Below are 9,108 nucleotides of genomic sequence, written 5' to 3'. Positions count from 1 at the left end.
TTTTATCAGGTGATGTGCTTTGGGATAAAAGTGGGTTCAGAACAAACCAAGACATCAATAAGAAGTCAGGCAAGCAGTAGGCAGGCTAGGTGCTTACGACAGGGTAGAACAGCTCTCTCCAGTTGGCACAAGCAGGCTTGGCCTGAGGAACCTCCACCAGCCTCTTCACAGCAGCAAGGGAAAAAGCAAGGGGAGAAAAAAAATGCCAATCTTCTTGGTTTATATGTGTTTTCCTATAGAGCACACAGTTCTTTCCACAGCCGGGGCAATGCAGTGTAACATGGGCGCAGTCCAAACTGTTATATGGGATTGGAGCCTCAATGTGACCATCTGGACCTTCAGCTCTGTCTTCTTAAACCATGCAGATGCTGTTTAATCCAGAAAGGTCTCCAGCACAGGGCCTCTGCAGTCACTGTGACCTGGTACACAATAAAAACCTACAGTCAAGTGCTGAAAGCTGCTACTTACCGATGTGCCCAGAAAGCAAGAACTCAAGACTGCAGCCAGTGCTGTATGCATCTATGCAATTTTTTTAGGTGAGAGGCCCAGGAAGTCTTAAGAATTAGATCTTACCTCACTGCACAGGAGGAAAAAAGCACAGTGATTTCTGCTAGTTGTATGTGGGCAGCAATACTGGTTCAGCATGTTTATTTTACATTCTCTCTAGAAGGTTTTGAGTTTTAATTTTAGTGGAGATGAATGGAAAACAAATAAATACAAATAGTGGGCAGAAGCCCAAGCCCATTCAGATGCAGCTGATACACTGAAATTAGTAACTGGACAGCTGCCAAGAGGAAGAGCTGTGCTCTAGGTTAGCTTTTTTAACAGAGCTGTGATTTGGAAGGCATTGAATTGGCTCTCAGTTACTTTCTTGGAGAGTTAACTGGTGGAACAATCCATTAAGTATTTGCCAGGGCACTTGCATGTGTCTGTTGACTTACATGTTGTTCTGCACAGCCCTGCTGTTAGTTTTAAGCTGTGCCCATAGCAAGGCAGGTGCCCTATGACCACCAGAGGGGAAGGGCTGGGGGACAGTCACCAAGCGCTACAGGGGATGGAAGTGACGCCCTAGCAGCTGCCAGGCCTGGTGCTGGAAAACGCCCAGCAGCTCTGAATGAGCTGCAGCAAACCAGCTGTTCCCTCACAAATACATGAGTCCTCTGCGCACAGTGTAGTCCCCTCTGCCATGCAGCCACTGACCCAAACTGTTTTGAGACAGCAGCCTCTGATGTTATGTTTATTCCTAATCACCCTCATTATGCTTTTTAGCACAGGAGGACATTAACAAAGGTGCTTTGCTTAATGTATATGATGTAGAGATGAGCCCCCTGGCCAGTGTTAAATACTAAGTGAATTATAGAGCCCTCTTACCAAAAATCCATTTATTGTGATGGTTATGGCCTCTGCCACTCACTGACGTTTGAGTGGATAATGAACTCCCCCTTTGTAACGTGCAATTTGCTGTATAATGGGGTTTTTAAGTGAACAGAGAGCCTGGTGGAAGGTGCAGTCTCGCTGGAGGAATTCAAGTTGCTGGATCATTTATTACCAGCCCAGCAGTGCAAATTCCCCTACCCCACCACTGCCCTGATTAATAAAAATATTTATTCTTACTTTGTACTTGTCACCAGGAGATCTCAGTCATCTCCATTTTACAGACCAGGGGAACTAAGGCACAAGAGCCATGAGGGAACATGCTGATGGCCATATATAACCACATAACTTGTCACTTGTTCCTGTTGCTGTCCCAGGCAGAGAGGAGCCACTGCAGCATGCTAGGGTGGAGCTGGGAGATGCTCTTGGATGCCAGTCACTGTGGCCAGTTTGGAGCCTGGTGCCCAGCAGAACAGATCCCAAATCTCCCCTGCTGCCTCCCTTTGCTCATGGGTGGGAGGGATGTGGCAAAGCTTGGCTCATCCTCTTTTCAGGTCCTCTTGCACCACTTACAGGACATGTTGCTGATTATTTATTTCACTGCAGCTCCTGAGATAAAATATTCCTGCTTGAGTAATGGGAACACAGCTGAGCAGAAGCCACCTCCATCCAGCCTGCTACCAGGTGAACAGTCCTGTCTGGGTTATACTATCACCCAAAAATGGACTGTAGGAGAGATGCTGTTAGCTGAGATGGGTCCAGTCCTGCTCCCATGTGTCTGATTGACAGAGATCACAGGCATGCCCAGAAAGCTGGGAGCTGTTACTGGGGCATAGATGTGCTGCACAAGTAGTCCAGCCAGGAAGGATAAAGGGGCAGAATTTGGTCGTGCCCAGCAGGTCTGGGCTGTGTCACTGTGGATGGCGAGCAGTCTGCCCCAGCAGCCTGGAGACAGACCCTGCTCACAGCAAGGGAAGCACGGGGTGCTGTCCCCACCAGTGGAGTGACAACCTGGGGGACACACTGTGAGGTGAGGAGGGGCAGAGGTGAAGCCAGAGCTGTGAGGTTGTTAAATATTGATGCAGTCTAAGCTGGCCTGTGGGGGTGATTTAGCTGAATTGCACATTTCTGTTGCAGTGATAAATTGGACCGATTTGTCTTGTGGTTTTGTTTCTTCCTTAAGTTAAAGCTATACCGGAGCATTATTGCTATAGTTTCAGCAGCAGCAAACAACCTGGAAAACAAAATCCTCTGATGGATATGGATAGAAAAGAAGGGACAGTGACTGTTCTCCTGATGAAGGTGCCATCAGAGTCATGGAGTGGGAAAAAGGGAGCAAATGGAACAAAAAAACCCCACAAACCTCAGCCCTTTCAGAGCCGGAGACAAAGCAGTGTCCTCTGCTGACTCCTGCAATTGAGGAAAATTCCTCTTTATGCAGACAGATTTTTTTTTTCGGCTTTAGCTGTAACTGGACTCTGCAGACAACAGGATGCTCGTCTCCAGCAGAGACACAGGCATGTGCTTGAGACTACATTGCTAAGTCCAAGGGCATCTCCTGGCCTTTCAAACTGGCTGTAACTGGAGCTCTTGAGCTGAAGACTCGAGATAACCTCGGTGGTGTTTTACCTCTCACCTCCAAGTCTTCCACTCCTGATTTCCATGGGAGCAGAATCTGGTACAAACATCTGCTCTCCACTGCAGAGTATCACGCACATCAAGGACAAGGAGAAATGAAAGCTTTCTCTAAGTAGCGGAATTGGGGCTATTTATAAATTAGCATGCATCAGGAAAGGAGGCAGCTCTTTGCAGGGGGAGCTGTAAAGATCATCACAATTGGTCTCCAAGTTCTCCTTATCATCCTTCTTTATAGCACACTAGCACCAGCTCATCCTCCAGGCATCCTTGAATACAGTGAAAAACTCGTTAATAAAGAGATTGTTTACTAAAGGAGTAATATTCAAGCCCAGGGCTGTGTTCACTCCAGCTGCCTGTTTAGGACAGGAGGGTGAAGTCTGGCAGGTGAGGACCAAGGTCAGGACACGGCAGCTCTAGCAATTTCTTTCTCCCAGCGGTGCCAGAGGCTCCTCTGTGACCTTGAGCACATTCTGCCTCTGCCTGTGTCTTTTCCTCTCAGACTGAGGCTTACTGAGGAGCTTTCGTATGTTGCATTTGTAATTTGGTTTAAGAGCCTGCAGTGGAGGATGCTGTGTGAGCCCAGTGCCACTGGAATCCCTTTCTGCTAAGGTGAAATGGCAGTTTGAGGGGCCCCAAAAAGAAAAAGCATTTGTATAATCAGATATGGAACACATAGGAAGAACCCAGGGTTGCCATGCTATTTCTTTCTCTCCAAATTCAGCCTTTCTCTGCACAATTTAGTTCTTCTCTATTTAATTACATCCTCAAACAGAAACAATGTCTTTTCCTATGCTTGGTCACTTAATAAAACCCTTGAAAGCAAGCAACTCTGATCAGGGAAACTTCACTTAACATGTCTCACCAATCCAGAAGCTGCCTGTTTGGAACAAGATGAACATATGCACATACAGATGGACAATAAGACCCAGCTCCATCTAGCATGACATGCTAGAGCCGGTGAACTGCGACACTTAACCCTAGAAACGATCAAAGCAACCATTAAGCTTGCCAAGTCCTTGCTGTCTGAAAGGAAGAAATGGTCAAGCTGGCACTGCTACCTCTGTAATGAACGGAGAGTTAAAAGAAAATAGGTGCAAATGAAAGATACAGCTCCTTTCTATCCACAGGAACAGGGGAGAATTGAAGCATTATTATTATTATTAGCTTTATTCTCTATGCAGCTCCAGCGTTCGCAGCACTGCTGTCCATCATGCATAAAGGTCTGTGAAGGCTGGTACAGTCGTACAACAAGCCACCAGAGCCACGTTTGCTTTAGGACAAAAGAACGTGCAAGCTGTGATCAGATATCAGGGACTTGGTGGTCAATGTAAAGAAAAGCTACTGGATGTGGAAGATGAGAGGTCCCAAGCTCCACAAAGGAAGCCGAGAGCTAACCCAAGGCCAGCCCGGCAGCGGCGAGGCACGCCGGGGAAGAAGGGGTGCGAGGCTGGGGAGCGGGGCGGGTGCGGGCGGCGGCGGGTCGGGGAGCGGCTGGACATGCCCGCGGGAGCCGCCGCGGAGCCGCCGGGTCGGGCGAGTGGTGCCGGGGCTGTCACCCTCTCCCCTGCCAGCAGCACAAGCGCTCCCCAAAGCCAAGTGCCCGAACCACCGCGGCTCAGGGGCCGCCTCCCCCCACCCCGCTCTCTCCCGTTGCCGCCCCCCCCTCCACAGCCCCCCCATCACCACCGCCCCCCCATCACCACCGCCCCCCCATCACCACCGCCCCGAGCGCGCGGCCGTTGCGCTGCGGCCGTTATCCCACCCGCGCCGCACGCGCCGCCGCGCGCCCGCCGTTGCCGTGGCGACGGGCTAAGCCGGGGCCTGGCTCCAGCTCGGCGGGCGCGGAGGGGCGGACGGGCGGCGGCGGCCCGGCGGCTCGGCGCTGCCGGGGCATGCACAACAAAGGCGGGAGGCGAGGCGTCCCGAGCGGGCTCCGCAGGTAGGTGCGGGCGGCGGGCGGGCAGGTCCCTCTCAGGAGCCGCTCCCGCAGGACATCTCCCCCGCGCCGCGCTGCGGGGGCCGTTCTCCTCAGGGGGCAGCGACCCGGGGCGCGGGCTCCGGCCGCAGCCCGGCCTGGCGCCGCACCTTGCGGGCGCGGGGCTGCAACAAAGGCAAATGGCTGCGCGCCGGGCAGGGCTGCGGGGCTGGCGGTGGCCGACCCGCCTCTGCCTGGCTCCTGCCCGTCTCCGGGGGCGGCACACGGCGCGGAACCGGGAGCAGCCTTTTCGGTATTTTATTCGCTCGTTGGGTCTCGTTCCCCAAGTGCTAAGCCTGCCCCGGCGCGGTACAACCGCGAGCCCCGCGCCCAGCCCGGGGAGCGCTGCGGGAGCGGGGGACGCGCTCCCCACAGCCCTCCGCACCTCTCCCGGCAGACACCTGCTTGTTGCCGGCGGACCCGCAGCCCCCACCCGCCGCTGCCAGCCCTCAGGCAGCGCTGGGCGATGGCTCCTGCTGGCGCAGCGGAGCGGGCTGAGCCGCGCTGCCCGGCGCTGATTGTTCGCCGGGGCTGCTGCTCCCGGCTTTTCCTCTCCGTGTCCTAAACCAGCAGCCGCAGAGGTAACTTCGTAAATTGGCATGTTAGAGCGTTTGATTGTAGATGCCGTGGGACTTTTGCCCTATGCAAGGTGGACTGTGCTGTGCTTGTGCGGTATTAGCCCGAGTTTAATTGTTGTAAGGGGTGGCTGAGCAGCACCGAGCTCTTTAAATCTGCAGGGCGCAACTGAGTAATTTCTTAATTCATTTCCATGTGGTTCATAACGGTTTTCAACTCCGGGATGCCTTTTGCCAAATTCATAATAGGTTCGGTACTGGAGCTATTAGTAAGAGCATCTGTTTGAATTCACAGAGGTACAAGTTTTACTGCATTATTGAAAATAGTAGCTACAACAGAATTCCCTGGAGGGAAATCCATAAAACCTGCTCCTACCATTTTCATTTACACTGCAGCAAAGTGGTGCTGGGTGCATCTATGCTTTTGCCTTCCCTCATTTCCTAGACATTGTGGCACTGAAAAGCGTTAAAAACAACTCTGCGGTATTTGTTGGTATTATAGTTATTATGCCTGAGGGCTTGGTAGCGGTTTCTTTCATTCATGGCTTTCAAAATGCTTCACTGACATCAGTTAAGACCAGGAGCCCTGCTGCAGGTTGGGGTGATTTTATTGCTCCCATTTTACAGATCAAGGACCAGATCAGAGATGTAGAAAGATTTAAGTCAAACCCAGAATCTAACCCATCATTTCACAGATCTTAAATCTTCTCTTTAGGGTACTCTTCTCCACCCCCTCTAAAGAAATTCTGTCTCAGTTTCACTGGTGCCCTGGGAACTGTTTTGAGTGCTGACAGGCCATGTGTGCTTTGGTATTTTGAGATAATGCTGTTGCATATTGCCAAAATATCCATGCCTTTAGTGCCATACTGTTGAAAAGGATGGTTTCTAGTTAAGATAAGTCTCCGATTGTTGATTGATTTGTTCTGAGGTAGAACCTAAGAGCTCCATCATGGATGAGGGTGCATTAGGCAAGGCACTGTACAGCTAGACAGCAAAGCACTCGTAGAGCTGATGAGTCAAATACAAAAAGCCTAGATACCTGCTATGACTCCTTTGAAACCTCCCTCACAAAAGAGAGAGGCTCTCTCATCACTAAGACTCTCTTTGAAGGACATATTCCCAAAAGCAAAAGAAGTGGTTCCTATTGTGACTGTAATCCAGAAGACTCCCGATCCTAGCCTGTTTTTGAGAGTCTGTCCACTTGGTTTTGTTGCCCAGACGGGAGATGGGCTGTGTCTGCGGTCTGGTTCCCATCCTTAGGCATTGCTTATGTTGATCTCCTTTAAGGTCTTTAACCAGAGAACCCCAGCTGCAGTCTCAGGTTTCAGTCTCGCTGCCCTGTCTGTAGAGCACTGCACAAGACAACAACGGTAACCCCAAAGCATTTACTAAATTTTAAGCTTCTTAAGCTTCATCTGTGTAACAAAAGCCTACTGCAGACTAGGTGATATTGTATAGCTCCCAGTAGTTACAGAGGGAAGGAAAGGGAGCAGGTCGAATGCTATTATGGCTTTTCTGTGTTTAATATCCATTGGTACTTGCCAAGTGTGATCTAGTCTTACAAGGTGTTCTGAAAATCCTGATTTCTTAATATTTAAGTCTGTAGGAGGTCAAGTTCCACTTTAAATATACTTTCCCCACAAACCGAACAACCTCTTCCGCCTCCCTCGAACTTGTCGGTGCTGCAGTTGCAAGAAGCATCATTCATTGCTGGCAGGCAAGATGTGGTATCACAGTTTCTTTCCTTTCCAGTGTTTCAGAGGACAGTTCTTGTAGAGAAGAGAGAGCAAGTGTAGCTCGAGGGCCTCCATGGCTGGGCATCAGCCAATTACTGTCATATCAGATTAGGTCTATGCCACATTAGCACTAGTTCATGTTAATACAAATGCAGCATGACTGTTCCATAGTATTGATGGAATTATTGTATTTACAACACTATAATATGACTAATTGAAATAGAGGTTCTGATTATAAAACCATGGACTTCCAAGGTGATTCCTTCTGTGGCTTCTGTATAAGCTGGTTTTAAACCATGAAGAAGAAACAGACTACTAGAAGACATAGTCCAGCTTTTATTTATCATTGACACAGTTACCCTTTTGGTAAACTCTAGGGGAAAAAAAAATCCTGTATCACAAAAGAAAAAAGAACTTCTACCTTGCCATGATCCTGACTGAGTAGCCTGTGCTACTGTAGCTACTTCTTGGCCTCTGAGAAAAGCTCGTATTTGCCTGTGCTCTGCAGGAATCTGGCCCTTGAGACCAGCACCAAGTTTTCCTCAGCTGCCACTGCAGCATGCAAGCACATTCTCCTTGTCCAGAGCAGCTTGGCAGCAGCAGTCGTGGGTGTTTGCAAGATGAAGAGGCATCACATGCAGCACTCCATAGCCAGGATTGTCAGTGTGTCCACAGCTTGGTGACTTTCCTGCTCACACATCACCTGCTGACATTTAAAGGATGTGCTTGTTTGTGTCTGGAAATAAACCAGGCACCTCTGGCCAGAATCTCCACAAGTTTCTTAGTCCCTGCTTTGTAATTTGCTCATCCTCGGCTTCCAGCTGCTTTGCAGTTCACAGCAGCCTGAACAGCTGGTTCCTGGCAGCCATTATCACCTTCCAGCACAGGAGCAGCTTTAGCTCTGAGTCTTGGGAGGACGGACAGGGCTGGCAGGATGAGTGATATTAGGACAAATAATGAAAGAGCAGAAAACAGGTGCATGGGGAGAGGAAGGGAAGGTAGACTGAGAACATAGATGACAAGGACAAGAAAATGAAGCAGCAGGTGCGAGACCCTGCAAATCCCTAGACTCCTTTGGAGTCGCAGTTGAGGTAGGATGTGGAAGAAGGCAGGGAGCTCTACTGCTTGTAGGAACAGGGTGAGTGATCTCTGCTGCCAAGGACAGATTGTATTACTGTTGCCAGCCCACTGCCCAGGATTCAGAACCACTGCAGAGTGCCATGCAGCATTTATTTTCAAAACACTCTACTGTTAAGTTATAGCAATGAAGGGTGGGCAGCTCCAGGAACTGCACAGGAGAACTGGGGTCAGTAGCCTTGTCCACAGTGCCAGCCCTCCTCAAGGAGGGCCCTGGGGAAACCTGGGTCACCAGAGCAGTCACCAGCATCAGATATATGAGGAACAGCGATTTGCTGCTCAAGGACAGCAAGGACAGTGGAAAGTCTGTGGTTTCAGGAATTAGCTGTGGAAAGCTGGGACCCCCAGGCTGAGGTAATAAGAATAGCTGGAGAATTAGGCAATTCCCATATTCATGAGATAACAGACTGCAGTCCCTTTGCCAAGGATGTGTTAAATACACTGAGGGGCAGAGGAGTTTTCTGGCTTTGCTAACAGCTGTTTCAAGGTGAAACACAAGGGGAAAGAGAGAAAAAAATCTCCACTGTCTGCAGATACTCATTTTGTCATGGAATAACGTGAGGCCTGGAACAACTCAGGACCCTCTGCAAACCTTTTGGAACCTGGGTTTGAGAGAGTCCCCTTGCCTTCTAGAAATAACCTGACTGGGAATTAAACAGTACTTGTCCTAAAG

Source organism: Nesoenas mayeri (genome assembly GCF_963082525.1).
Source record: "Nesoenas mayeri genome assembly, chromosome: 6".
NCBI lineage: Eukaryota > Metazoa > Chordata > Aves > Columbiformes > Columbidae > Nesoenas > Nesoenas mayeri.
This window is presented reverse-complemented; position numbering follows the sequence as displayed.